This window comes from Dendrobates tinctorius, unplaced genomic scaffold (assembly GCF_039654945.1).
Source record: "Dendrobates tinctorius isolate UK_male_01 unplaced genomic scaffold, ASM3965494v1 ptg000102l, whole genome shotgun sequence".
NCBI classification, from domain to species: domain Eukaryota; kingdom Metazoa; phylum Chordata; class Amphibia; order Anura; family Dendrobatidae; genus Dendrobates; species Dendrobates tinctorius.
Window position 1 is genome coordinate 44,951,923 of NW_027361770.1, and position 14,619 is coordinate 44,966,541.

General features: G+C 44.9%; 1 protein-coding gene across 1 annotated transcript in view; it reads left to right on the forward strand.

The window, feature by feature from the left end:
- The window catches only part of UBE2QL1 (ubiquitin conjugating enzyme E2 QL1), a 97,652-nt gene that overhangs the window by 60,040 nt on the left and 22,993 nt on the right, over window positions 1–14,619 (forward strand). The gene's annotated exons all lie outside the window — the stretch shown is intronic.

Sequence of the window (14,619 nt, forward strand, 5' to 3'; positions counted from 1 at the left end):
ATTCTAAAAAGAAAAACAGGATTCAGACAAAACCACAGACAGAGCCATTCACTATAGTGGGGCAGATGGAGTCACTGCAGACTCCGAGCTGGCCTCTCGCCAGCAGTGTCTCATTTTAGGCATGTTAAAAAGCATAGTGAACTACATTTTTGTGCTCCTCTATAAAGATTGGATAGAACCAGACAGAAGCATAGGGGGTAATGAAATTTCCATATATCCCGTTCCCTTTGCTGTAACTGGACACTGCGTTTTTTCGAGCATCAAAAATATGCAACCTAAAAAATACTCATTGTGGGAAAATAGCCTAAATCTAATGAGTTGTACTTATGGATATGTATTGAGTTCACTAATGTTGTGAGTGTACATATTTATGTGACTGTATAATGTGTACATGTATGCATGACTGCATTTAGCAAGAGTACATGTGTGTGTCCATGTATATAGCCTGTGCAAATTTTTTTCAGCTTTTGGCAATTTCACTCCATATTCACCCATTTCTAACATAGTGGGGAGAGCTGGGGTGGGTCATGGTCACGGCGACCCCTGCTTGTCAAATTAATGACATGAATTCATAACTCTTGTTGATGAGTAAGATTTGTGGCAAGGCACACGCCACTTTGCCTTTGCACCGCTTAGTGAGTCAGTTCCCTTGTATTGCATTCCGCCCCCTCATCAAGACCGGTGTGAAATATGCCGGTCCTAATAAATTAGGGCTAATGCATTGAACATTAGCTGGCATATTTGCAATTTTCACTCTAACACCAGCTACTTCTTTATTTCTGGAAAATACTTGTGGGATCAAAATAGTCATTACACCTGAAGATTACGGTGATTCTGACAGGAGTGTAATTTCCACTTGAGAAGTTTCTACTATTTTGCCACCTCAGGGGCTCTGCAGATCTAACATGAAACCTGAAAACAATTCCAGCAAAATCTGCACTCTAAAACAGCACTCTTTCCCTTCTGAGTTTTGCAGTGTGTCCTAAATGTAGTTTGTGGACACATAATTGGGGTTTTGGCGTACTCGGGTGAAATTACACATTATGTGGTCCATTTTCTCCTATAACATCTTGTGACAATGAAAAAATTGGAGCATTATTTTAGTGGAAAAAACTTGTAATTTTTTGTTTTCACATTCCTATTTTATAAAAGTCTGAAGCAACTATGGTTCAAAAGGTTCACTACATTTGAGGGATATAGTATCCAAAATGGAGTCTCTTGTGGGGTTGGTGATGTTGTTTTGGCAGCTTAGAGGGACTGCAAAAGTGAATGTGCCCACAATCTATTGCATCCAAAATTTCACTCTAAAAGACAAATAGCGCACCTCCCCTCCCCCTGACGTGCCACATGCCCAAACAGTAATTTCCAACCACATATGGGGTATTGGCATATTTCGGAGAAATTGAATAACAAATTATTTGGGTCATTTTTTTTTCTACTTGCTTTTGTGAAAAATAAAACTTTGGGGCTAAAGCAAGATTTAGTTGAAAAAATAATTTTTCATTTTCACTGCCCACTGCTAAAAACATTTCATGTGAGTTCAAAATGCTTATCACATCTTTAAGATAAGTTGCTTGATGGGTGTAGTTTCTAAAATTTGATTAGTTGTGGGCGTTGATGCTGCTTTGGCTCTTCATGGGTTCTGAAAATGCAGCATGGTGCTGGCAGTTTATTCAAGGCCAGTGTTCCCCAACTCCGGTCCTTAAGAGCCACCAACAAGTCATGTTTTCAGGATTTCCTTAGTATTGCACAAGTGATAATTGCATCACCTGGACAAGCAAGAATTCAAACACCTGTGGAAAACTGAGGAAATCCTGAAAACATGATCTGTTGGTGGCTCTTGAGGACCGGAGTTGGGGAACACTGTTCAAGGCAAATTTGCGCTCCACAAGTCAAATAGTGCTCCTTCTATTCCATACCCTGCTGTGTGCCCACAGATGTTTCCAATCACATTTGGGGTATTGGTGTACTCCAGAGAGATTGCAAAATTAATTTGAGATTCATATTCTCTTGTTACCATTGAAAATTGGGGGCTAAAGCAACATTTTAGTAAAAAAAAAAACATGATTTTTTTGTCATTATTGCATTCCACATTGCATCAATTCATGTGAAGCACCTTCATCATTGACAATTTTCCTCATTGTGTTTTTGAACACCTTGGTGGGTGCGTTTTTGAAATGGGGTCTTGTTTGGGAGTTGTCCAGTATCTTTTTTTCCTCAGTCGCTTTCAAACTGAAGTGGATTATGAAAAAATCCAGGTTTTTTTTCAAATTTCATTGAAAAAAAATGAAAAATTGATGCTAATCTTTTAAAGAGGTTGTCCAGTTCTTTAGCTTTGATGACCTGTCATTAGGATAGGTCATCAATGTCCGATTGGTCAGGGTCGGACACCTGCCGCCCCCACTGATCAGCTGTTATTGGTGTTGATGGCGGACGCCGACCGAAAATACTCCCTTGCGAAGCTACTCCGTCTTCTGATAGTGGCCACTGCAGGGTACTACTATTGATTTGAATAGGAGGTGGGTGTGCAATGCCCCACCTCTGTCATTGTCAGAAGACGGACAGCTCTGCAAGTGAGTATTTCCAGCCGGCGACCGCCGATACCAATAACAGCTGAGCAGCAGAGGTGCCGGGTGTAGGACCCGGGCCGATCAGACATTGATGACCTATCCTAAGCATAGGTCAGCAATGCTAAAGTAGTGGATAACCTCTTTAAGCCTTCGATCATCTTAACAAACAAAAAAAATGTTTCAATAATGATTCTGACATAAAGTAGACAATTGTTATTTATTAACTATTTTGTACTGGATCTGTTTTAAGGGCATAAAAATTCAAAAGTTAGAAAATTGCACATTTTTCTACATTTTCATTACCTTTCTGATATTTTCAGCAATTGTTACAAATCCTATTAGCCTAAATGTACCATTAATAGAATACACACAATGTCATGAAATAACATTCTCAGAATTACTGGGATCCATTGAAGCGCTCCAGATTTATTATCACATAAAGTGACAGTGGTCAGATTTGAAAAAGGTGAAAGCAATCTTTAGCAGGAAGGGGATAAGCAATAGGTAATTTTTGGATGACACATTTTTCTATCATTGTAATTGGTAAGTTTGAGCTTTTTGGTTGTGGGAATGGGCTCCAGGCGATCTGTAATAGAGGTGTGTGTTTTTTTATGCTGCTGTAGATAACATAAAGAAGCTCTGTGTAAACTTGTGAAATAGCATTTCTCCTTTATTCCCCAGTATGAAATTGCTTATGACAAGATTGTGTGTATTAGGCTGGAGTCACACTAACCTGCGCAAAATACGCTCCGTATTTTACATGCGTAATACGGATCAATGACCACTAAATAGTGGTCCGTAGGTCATCCGTAAGCAAGGTGAGGTCGCGTATTTTGCGCATGTGTGTCTCCGTATGCAATCCGTATGCAATCCGTATGGCGAGATTTTCTCGCAGCCTTGCAAAATGGACATTTAACGGTTTTGAGGCCTGCAAACAATTTAAATCATTAGCCTGCACCCTATTTAGACACTCAGAAACAGGTGGCTGCCTACATTCTGTACATTTCTCACCTTGCTTTCACGAGGTGTGTTGGTGTTCTTTGTGCAGCATGTCAGAGGGTCTGACATTCAATACAACCGAGCAGGTTCTCTTTACCTGGCTTTTGTCACGGCGCTTTGGCCAACCATATCCTGTGATAGTGGATCCGCGGAGGAGGAGACGCATGTGGGTACATCCACTTTTGAGGCAACGACTCACAAGAGGGCATTTTCACCGCCTCTATTCGTCTCTGCGGGAGCATCCGGAAAAATTTTACCAGTACTGTCGAATGAGCATTTCCACATTTGATCGCCTCTTGGAGACAGTGCGCCCTGGGATCACATTTCAGGACACTAGGATGCGCCAAGCCATATCTGCAGAGGAGCGACTTCTACTCACAATACGGTATGTACTCCACAACCACATTCTCTATGTTCATAATGTGTGTGTTAATTTATGTTTTTTGGCCTTCTTGGACAATGTTTAATACCCTCATCTTACTCAAAATATGTTTCACCTGACACAGCACAATGTTACATCTAATATGTACTGCATATCACTTAGTCATTGTGCCACCAAATATGTGTGTGTTGTTCTCTCTCATTTCCTATCAAGTTTGGTCGGCATGTAACTGATTTTTTTTTACTTTAGCCATTCTAACCTGGACTATTTCTGTTGTTCTACAGCTTCCTGTCCACTGGCCTGTCTTATGCCGCCCTCCACCATGAGTTTCTCATTGGAAAGTCCACCATTTCAGGCATAGTGAGGTCTACATGTGCACAAATCTGGACAAGACTCCATCAGGTGGTCCTACCTGAGCCCAGGATGTAAGACTGGTTAAGGATTTCAAGGGACTTTGAGGAGGACTGCCAGTTTCCAAATTGTATTGGGGCCCTGGATGGCAAACATATCAGGGTGCGTAAGCCGCCGAACTCAGGGTCCCAATTCTTCAATTATAAGCAATACTTTTCTGTTGTATTGTTGGCTCTGGTAGACCCTCAATACAAGTTTATAATTGTGGACATTGGGGCCTGTGGAAGGACGGGAGACTCTAGAGTCTTCAATACTTCCATAATGGGTCGGCGGCTACGCACCAACCAGTTGGATCTACCACCACCACGCCAGCTACCAGGCTCCCCCGAACAATCAGTCCCTTATGTCCTTGTGGCAGATGAGGCCTTTCAGTTATCACGTAATGTCATGAGGCCATATCCCCGGCGCAACCTTGACCACAGGCGCAGAATTTTTAACTTGCGCCTATCACGTGCTAGGCGACTGGTGGAGTGTTCCTTTGGGATTCTTTGTGCCAAATGGCGGGTACTCCTGTCTGCCATTCAGTTGAGTGAGCAAAATGTGAATGAAGTTGTGAAAGCCTGTGTTGTTCTGCATAACTTCACCAGGATACATGATTGCTCCTCCTCTGATGGTGTTGTGCGTAGGCCGGACAATGTGCGCAGGGTGAGACCACCTATCATCCCTCAACGTAGACCGCTCTCTGGCCTCAAAGTGCGTGATATATTCACTAATTACTTTATCTCACCTGAGGGGGCTACTTCTTGGCAAGAGAATGCTGTGTCTATGTTCTAATTTTTTTTGGTTCAAAGTGTGTCTAAATATATATTACTCAAGCCTTTTTATGATTCTATGAGTGTTTCTTTGCATTGGTTGGTGTCTGTTAGTATGTTGTGAGGGATAGTGAGAAATCACACAGAGACGTTAACTAGAGTAGACAAATTTTTAGTTTTGCCTTTTTGTTTTTTGGGTTTTGATTAAAGGCAAACATTATTTTGCCATAACACAAATTTGGCAATGGCCAAAATGACCCTTTGGGCCTTCGTTAACTTGATGTAACATTAACATAACAGAAAAAAACTGCAACAAACATTATGCAATAACAACATTGCTGCATGCCTACATTAACTTGGATTAGGCAACAAAGGGTGAGCTCCATCACCAAAATAAAGTCAATAAGATAACACTCACATTTCCTCATAATGTTTTCCAAACATAGAAAGATTCCACCATGACAGGCAAGGCTACCTCACATCTTTCACACAGATATTACCTGTCTGTAGAACAGACAATATTTAAGCATGCTATACTGGAAAGGATGAAAATACAAAACTCACTTGTTAAGACATAGAGAATGCTGGTCGCCTCAAATTGGTTTACTAGAGAATGCTAATAACAAAGTTGACTACTTAACTAAAGGCAAGCACACCTTTCCTATGCATTAACAAGTGATTAGTGTATTTTCATCCTTTCAGGTAACAGTATAGCGCATTTAAATATTCTCTTTTATACACACATGTAATATCTGTGTGAAAGGCGTGAGGTAGCGTTGCCTGTCATGATGGATTGTTTCATATGTTTGGAAAACATTGTTTACAAATGTGAGTGTTAAATTATGTTCTAAATGTTGGTGAAGGAGAACACCTGTTTTTTTGACTAGATTAGAAGCACCAGTTACCTGTCACTGGACATCTCCAAAGTTTGGATTCATAAATCCTCATATGTAGGGGAAGGGGAACGGGGAGGAACAGCCTGTGGGTGCTGCTGGACATTGTGGCCAACATCGCCCTGTGTGGGGCCATACTGTTGCCCATGATGCTGTTGTTGTCCAGCCTCCTGGGCCTGTTGGTGATACTGCCCAGAGTAATAATGATGATGGTGAGGGGCTTCTTGTTGGCTATGGTAGGCCCGTGGCTCATACCCACCAAGATAGCCAGATCGTCCCCAACCAGGTTGGGACCAGCCTCCAACACTGGGTGGGTACAAGTGGCCATATTGGTGGGGTTGGCTTGATGAAGACATTTGGGGCTGCGGAATAGAAGGATGGGTAGGGGGAGGAAGGGGTTGAGGTGTTGGCCCACGTATTATGGGCTGTTCAGACCCTGCTTGAGCAAGCATCTGTGTGGATGGTCTCATGCGCATTAAATTTCTTGGTGAGAGCTGCCACCTCTCCAGAAATTCAAACACCTCATATGGGGTATTGGGGGGGGTGCTTGCATCAAGCAGGATCTGAATACACCCCCTAATACGGAGCCTGACCTCACGGGTAAGGGCACGGAGATAAAGGGTGAGGCTACGTGCATAGCGTGCATCCATCGTCTGTAGTGACTCTGGACAAGTAAGTCAGCACCCCAGTGTCCACATTGGTCCTGCTCTCTTGAATGGCGACCTGGCGCCTTCTTCTTATTCGCCGTGTTGCTAGAGCAGCCTGTGGGGAGGGCCTGATCTGGGCAGTTGGGCTGCTGCTCAAGTTGCCCATCTCTTCCAGGATGGGTGAGGTTGCAGCTGCAGACCGTCCTGGTGGTGTGTTGTGTCGGGCAGCCATTGTGTGCTCTTGTGATGCCTCCTCTTCAGACATCCTTCTTGTAGGGGGAGAAGATGGGCCAGCCACCTCATCCCCTACAGGATCAATAACGGGCTCTGCCTCTGAGGCCGTTCCTCGATCCGTAAGGTTGGATTGAGTTCTGTTATGAAATAGAACAGAGGCAAAAATACATCAATATTTTTGTCCCTGTAAAGTATTTGTGTAATGTTTTTGTGTCATGTGGTGTGAGGTATGTACTTACGGTCTCAGAGCCAGAATTGGGGCGAGGAAGTTCAGCCGGTCATAATATATATATTTCCGCTTGACATGGCCAGCATCCCCACTCCTGGACCGCTGCTGGCGTTCCCGGCGGTATTGGTCCCGGATGCTTCTCCACCGTTTCATCACATCTTCCACTGCAATGTGACAGGAAAGATTGTCAAAATCACATATTGGAGAGGTCACATTTTCAAACAGTAGTCTAGGCATGGGGCCTTATGGGGTGTGCGTTCTACCCATGGTGGCATATGTAATTGGGCCGATACCCAGGGTCTCATTAGCTCCCCTGAAACTAATTTTTGTGGCTAGGAGGATGAGGAGCTTGTGGCCTAACCCCTAATTATGGCTGTGTGAAGCCACGTGTCACATCCTAATGTAACGGCCTCATGAGGCTAAAATTACATGCCCAGGAAGGGGGGGGGGCTGATTGTAGAGTCATTTTATAGCGCGCGCTAACGTTAATTATATTTTTATGGTTGCACTTACGAATTTTCTGCTGCTCCTCACGTGGTCTGTCACCGAAGTCATGGTACATCTGGCGACAGATGCGCCTCCATGACGCCTCCTTTCTTGTGCGGTTCGCATAGTTTGCGTCGCGTGGGTCCCATATTTCTGGACGCTCCTGCACCAGCACAATTAGCATCTCCACATTTATGGAAGTGGACGCCATGCTGCTGCTGTACTCCGTGGAGGCGTACTTCCTGGATGTCTGGAGCGCTTTTTGAGCTCATTTGCATGTCTACGCTTCCTGATGATGGATTGGCCCATTTCCTGTTCACCAGCCAAAAGACCTGCGTATTGCTCGCAGGTCACACGTGTGTTCAGTGTGTAATCCGTATTTTTTGCGCACCCATTGACTTGCATTGGCGTGCTACGGGCGTAGTACGCTGACAATCGCAGCATGCTGCGAGTGGCACGGAGCGGAGGATACAGAGGAGAAATATACGCCTGGTGCGAGTGACCCCATAGAGAATCATTGGTCCGTGTCTAATGCGTGCTTTTTGCGCCTCTCACGCACCCGTATTCCTCGCCAGTGTGACTCCGGCCTTACATGGGATACATTAGGAATGCACTAAGCTAGCATTGCTTATGTGTAATTATGGCCTGTTTAAGCTAGGATTTACAAATGTTTGATCCACTCACACTGGGATTGACCTGTACCCACCATTCACCTCTCCGCTAAGTTCACCACTGACTGTGCATAGCATGGTTACACAATTGCCGTTTATAATTCTTGTCACTGGAGGAGGGTGCCGCTCTGCAAAATTTTACCTTTTAACATATTTCCTATGCAGACTGGATCAGTACTTTTAGCGTAGCCCATGATATTTGGAAATGTCTTCATGTTATTTTTGCATTATATAGTGAAATCTCTTTCAGATGAAAAGCCAAAACAAAATATTAACATAAATGAAAATAATTGAAGGGGTTGTCCAGTACGAAGGCAACCCCTTCTTAAACTTAATGTTATGCCCGATAATATCATAAAGCCTATGCTCCCCTACCGTGCTGGCACCATTTTCACGGTGTCGGCACTTGCGGTCCTGGGACTGTAATGCGGTGGAATGACACATAATGGCACCCAATCAGCACTGGCTTCATTGACTCCGCCTTTGGACAAACTGAACATGAAGAGAAAGCCAGGTCTACAGCTGATCCCGGACTTCCTCTTCATGTTCATTTTGTGCGAAGGTGGAGACATTGAAGCCAGTTCTGATTGGACGTCACGTGTCATTCAACCGCATCACAGCCTCAGGACTGCGGGAACTGAGGTGGCACAGGAGGTGAGTATAGGCTTTATTATGTTGTTGACACATAACATTTGGTTTAAGAAGGGGTTGTCCTAGTAGTAGGCAACCCCTTTAATAAATTAAAAAAATGAGTGAGTCAGAAAAATAATTTGCAAAGTGGTGTCAACTTCTCAAAATAGTAGTCCAGGTTTAAAATAGGTTATAGCAAGGTGTAACTAAGATTTTCCAGGGCAAAAAGTCGCGCGCTTGGTTACCTGCTATTTACCCTGGATACCAGCTCCCAGCGTGAGCACGCTGGTATCCAGGGTACACAGTGGGTAACTAAGGGATGCGCGCTTAGTTACCCGCTATTTACCCTGGATACCAGTGTCCTCGCTGGTCCTGATTGCTGGTGAGTCTGCCTGTTTGAAAGCTCACCAGCGATCACGTAGCGACGCACCAGCGATCCTGACCAGGTCGTATCGTTGTCGGGATCGCTGGTGCATCGTTTAGTGTGACGGGACTCTAAGCAGGGGAAGACGAGATGGCTATATCTTATGTATAGCTAAGGCCAGACAATAGACTGCTAAAGGTAAATGTAAAGCAATCATCCTATCATTCCATTGTTCTACCAGCCCTAGACCCATTGTGTGGATGTGGATTGTAGACCCAGGGGAGCCGTCACCACAGGGGGTCTCACATACAGTCCCAGGTGATGGAATATGCTTTGTTCTGTGAGCTAAAGAAAGATGTTTAAGGGGGAGGGAGAAAAAGACACTGGTTGAATCAGGCAGTTGTTGGAGTGACTTCGATGGGAGAGGATCCAAGCTGGGATGACCTATGGAGTTTTGGAGATTGATTGTTGGCTGGGGTGTTATTCTTGAGCTAAGGTCGTGATATCCCCATCACCTGGAGGAACATAGGCAGTGACTGCACACTGTACCGGCTGGAGATATTAAAAGCTGTGGGCCAACCAAAAGTTGGGAGACAGTGGTTATTGCCTAGTATGGAGCCAGTGGAACTACCAATCCAAGATTGGGAACTTGTGGACTGAGGACAGTGTATGTTGGCCATCTACATAGATTTGTTGTACAACTGTAGGGGATGAAGTAAGACGTCCCCTTAAGATCACCCTTTTAAGAAGTTCTATGTATATATGATTATTTGATTTGTACAATGCTATCGGTACTGCTACACGAGTACGTGTATTACCGCCTGACTCATTGGTACTGCCACATTATATATGTGTTACCATGCTGTAAAGATTGTAATATATTGTGTTGTATTATGTTTTGTATATTAATGTATTGATTAGGGTAAGTCAGTGCATTCTTTGAGGTCATTAGAGGAGTGCACTATTAGTGTAGAGTTCTTAGAGACGGGTAAGTGTAGTTCTGTTGTGGGCCACTAGATAGGGGCATTCAAGAGGGCCTTGTAGGTATATCTTGTAGGAAGTTTATAGAGGGTTAATTGTAGGAGGAGCTGCTATGGGTTAAGTAATTGTAGTCGATAGGAACAGGTTAGAAGGGTGAGCAAGCCCGAAGTGTCCACAAGGGCTTTAAGCCCAGGATGCCATAGCAGTTATGCAATGTTTTGAAGAAGAAAAGCACGGGCACAGTCAGACAGGTGCTGGATAATACCGGAGCACTCGGGAAATTGCAGTTCATGACAGCAGCAGGAACGGGAAGTAATACATGGTCCAAAAGTTGTGCAGGACGCAGAATATTCACCATTTGGCAGATCTTAAATAGGGCTGAAGCTTGCAAATCCGGGCCAAAACGGATGAACGGGATCCCCTATGTCCTGAGGTCCTACAGGAGTGATGCTGCGGTACAGCCAATGGCGCTACTACCCCGTAATGTGCGTGAGGACAAAAAAATCAGGAAAGGGAAAGTTCATGAGGAATGCTGTGTGGACTGTAATGTACCTGATTTGTCCAGCACCGTTGAAGAGCAAAGTAAAATCGTTTGTTTAGCATCTGAACCGGTATCTGTGTCCTTTCTTTCTACCCTGCGCACAGAAGCTGAGTGTGCAGGAGCTGTGTCGCACCGCAGTGAAATTCCTGATGGTGAACCAGAACCCTGAACAGGTACGCCGGTAGAAGCCGACATGTTTTTCTGTAGGAAGAGACGGGGACACCAAGGCCCTGGTGTCCTCGGCCACGACTACCATCCTGGCCCCTTCTTACATAACCATGGATGTATGGAAAAGTGGAGAGAACTGAATCTGTAGATGGGAGGTAGGCTGGTGAGATGGGGTGGAGAGTGATAAAAAAGTCTGATATCATTTTGATGATCTTCCCCATATTCAAGTGTTTATTAAGGATTTCTTTTATTATTGTCTTGTATGAGGTATTGGATAAAAGTTAAAGTTAGGTATGTAGAGGAATCTTTAAAGGGAATCTGTCGCCACTTTTTTCGCATATCAAGTAAAGATATGATTGCATTCAGTGTCAACTATCCATTATACCAGTACTTTTCATTCCCCTTGACTCCCCACCTTTGATCAATATTACCTTTTATATTCCTCCCGCGGTGTATGTAAATCTCCTTGGTCTGATGGGCGGGGCTTATTGTTCCTCTCTCCCCCTCTCCTGGTTTGCTCTACGCGTTTATTTGGTGTAATTCCTGCATTCACATAGATATAGCAAGTGTGCGCATTCAAATGTCCTCTCGCGCCATTAGGTTCTATGGCCCAGAAGTATGGATCTTAATGTATAGGATGGATGTTAATGTATGGGATGAGTTGTGATTATCAGGTTTGTTTTTTACCCGCCTTTGGCTCTTTGGAATGAATTGTCCCGGTCTGTGATGTTTTTATCCAGTGTGCTAAGCTGGTTTCCTCTTATTGCTCTTAAAAATGTTGGGTATGTCTTGGAGTAGAGATAATGGATCTCTGGCTGTCTGACGGTCATCCGTTAGAGTGTATTTCATAATTTATTCATGCTGAAGCTTCTTCCCATAGATGTTCTTCGTTGTTCAGGTAGTCCTTGGTGTCACGAAGGAACGTGCCTTGTAGGCCTCTTTTATATCACTTACGTTTACCCTGTGTTGGATTTCAGATAATGCCATTGCTTGGTTGGGTTGATGATAGTTATGCCTCATTGGCGTTTCTTTATGATCACTTTCTTTAATAGATTTGTGAAGACTTTCCATGATCAATAAGATCCAAGTAGCACTTGTTTAGGACACATTGGAATTTTATATTTGCAAATCTCCTGATTGTCACTAAAAGTGAAGGTCTCAGGTTGCTTCCCTGTAACTAATATCCTAGTTTTCCTTTTAATTCTCCACCCTAACATTTTACATTTCCTTTGGATGCTTGCCCATTCAAGAATGCTGAGCATGTGCAGATCGATCACACTAAGGCCTCTTTCACACATCAGGTTTTCGGCGTCAGGCGCGATCCGGCGCTTTTGACAGAAACCGGATCCGGCGAAATGCAATGCCGGATCCGGTTTCCCCCCCATTGACTTGGCCATGCGTTTCATCCGGTTTTCGCCGGATCCGGCAATGTGTCGCGATCCGGCGTCTGGAAAAAACGGCTACTGTAACGTTTTTTGTCTCCGGCGAAAAAGCCGGACACGCCGGATCCGGCGCGTCCGGCTTTTTCACACAATGAAAGCCTATGAGCGCCGCAATGCGCCGGATCCGGTTTTTTGGTCTGAGCATGCTCAGTAGCTCTGCCCACAAGACATATATAAAAGCAAGACAGTGGGACCCACAGCCACACCCAACATGCCACCCAAGAAAGCAACCAAGCGAAGCAGGAGAAGGCAGGAGACCACTGCAGCACCATCAGCACCACCACCACCCCAAATGGAGCAGCAAATAGAACATGCTGAGGAGGGGAGGCCAGCAGCAGATGAGAGACGGTAATTATCAAATCCCCCATTCCTCCAAACTAGGGCTATTGAATATCAAGATATTCATTGGCCCTTTGTTTCTCTTTATTCAACAGCCGCCCAATAGATGCAGCAGCAGCAGCAGCAGCAATGGCAGCAGCTGGAACACCACCCACAGGCATGGAGTGTGGCCACCAGGAAGACAGCACATCATCTTCTGGGAGCCCTCCCTCGCATCGTCAGCGTTTGACGGTAAGTTTTTATTTCCAAAATCCATCTTCTCTGTAATATATGTCTATTCATTGCCTTTTATTTCAAAACAGGAATCACAAGATGAAGAGGAGCACCCAGAAGAAGAAGGAAGGGGTGGACAGACACCTGGAGTGGGCTCACAATTGGTAAGTTTTTTGCATCAAACGCAGAAACACAACATCACACTACACACAACACATAGAAAACAATGTTCTGCAGACCACACACAGCAAACAAATGCCTACATCCAAAGACATAACATTTTTTGTTTTCTTCTCTAGTCTTCCCAATCTGGTGCTCGGCCAAGAGGTCCTCGTAGTGCCTCCCAGGGTCGTCGGCGACAGCAACGCGGCGGTCACCAGCGTGTAAGTATAAATATTTTTGCTTTGTTTTTTTGCACTTTTTATTTCTTTTCTTATGTGGAGGCTAATTATGTTATTTTTGTCTTTTTCTTTAACAGCCTTCACAGCGTGCTCCCGACTCTGACGGTGAGGATGGAGGACTCGATGTGGACCACCTCATCGATCTCGTCAGAGAAAGGGAGCCGCTCTGGAATATGGCTGACCGCCGCCACGCTGACCTTATCGTTACCCGACGACTCTGGGAGGAAATCTGTTCGCTCCTTGTGGGCCGCTGGGAGGACCTCGATGTTCGGGCCCAGATTACAGAGCGTAAGTATATACAGTACCGGTTGCTTGATGTAAACCAGTGTTTCCCGAACTCCAGTCCTCGTGGTCCCCACGGATCATGTGTTCAGGATTTCTATTTACTATGGAAATCCTGAAAACATGACCCCTGGGGACCATGAGGACTGGAGTTTGGGAAACACTGATGTTGTATACTAACCACTCCTTTCTCGTTTCAGGGAACAGAATTGTGAATCGGTGGCGGTCTGTGAGGGATCGTTTCAAGAAGGAGTTCAATAAAGAGATGCGGGCCCCGAGTGGATCTGGAGGACGCAGGAGCAAGTACAAGTACGCAGAAGCCCTGTCGTTCCTCTGGGAAACAATGGTCACCAGAAGGTAAATATTACACACCACATGTGAAAAAAAATGTTAGATGTAAAAATTTTTTTCAGCCAGGGCCATACCATGTCAGTATTTTAATTGTTTTTTTTTCTCTTTATTCCACAGCACGGTGAGCAGCACTCGGGAGCCTGCACGATTGGACCCTTCTGAGGCGATCCCTAAGGAGACCGGCACCGAGGGACACTTCGACCGCCCCGGTACATCTGCACCTTCCCAGCCTTCCCACACATTCGACCCATCTGTCCCATCCACCAGCACAGGAGCATCGTGGCCGCCTACATTACATGAAGCTGCTGGTGAGGAGATCGCTTTCCCTTTACCCCACCCTTCTGCCCCTGCCACCTCTAGTACACCTGCGGGTACTGGGCGGCAGCGGCAGAGGGGTCAGGAAAAGACTTATGCACCAGAGTTCTTGCATCTGAATGCATCTTTCCAGAACTGTCTAAAAGTCTTGTCAGAGCAAATCTCCGCAGGCTATCAGCAGATCAACTCCAGCATTCTGGAGGTGAAGACACTTCTGCAAACCATGCATTCAGAAGCAAGATCTTCGCCAAACCACACCTTTTTCAGGTCTGTTGTGGAGCGCATGGAAACGCTCTCTCCTGCCCAGCAGATGCATGT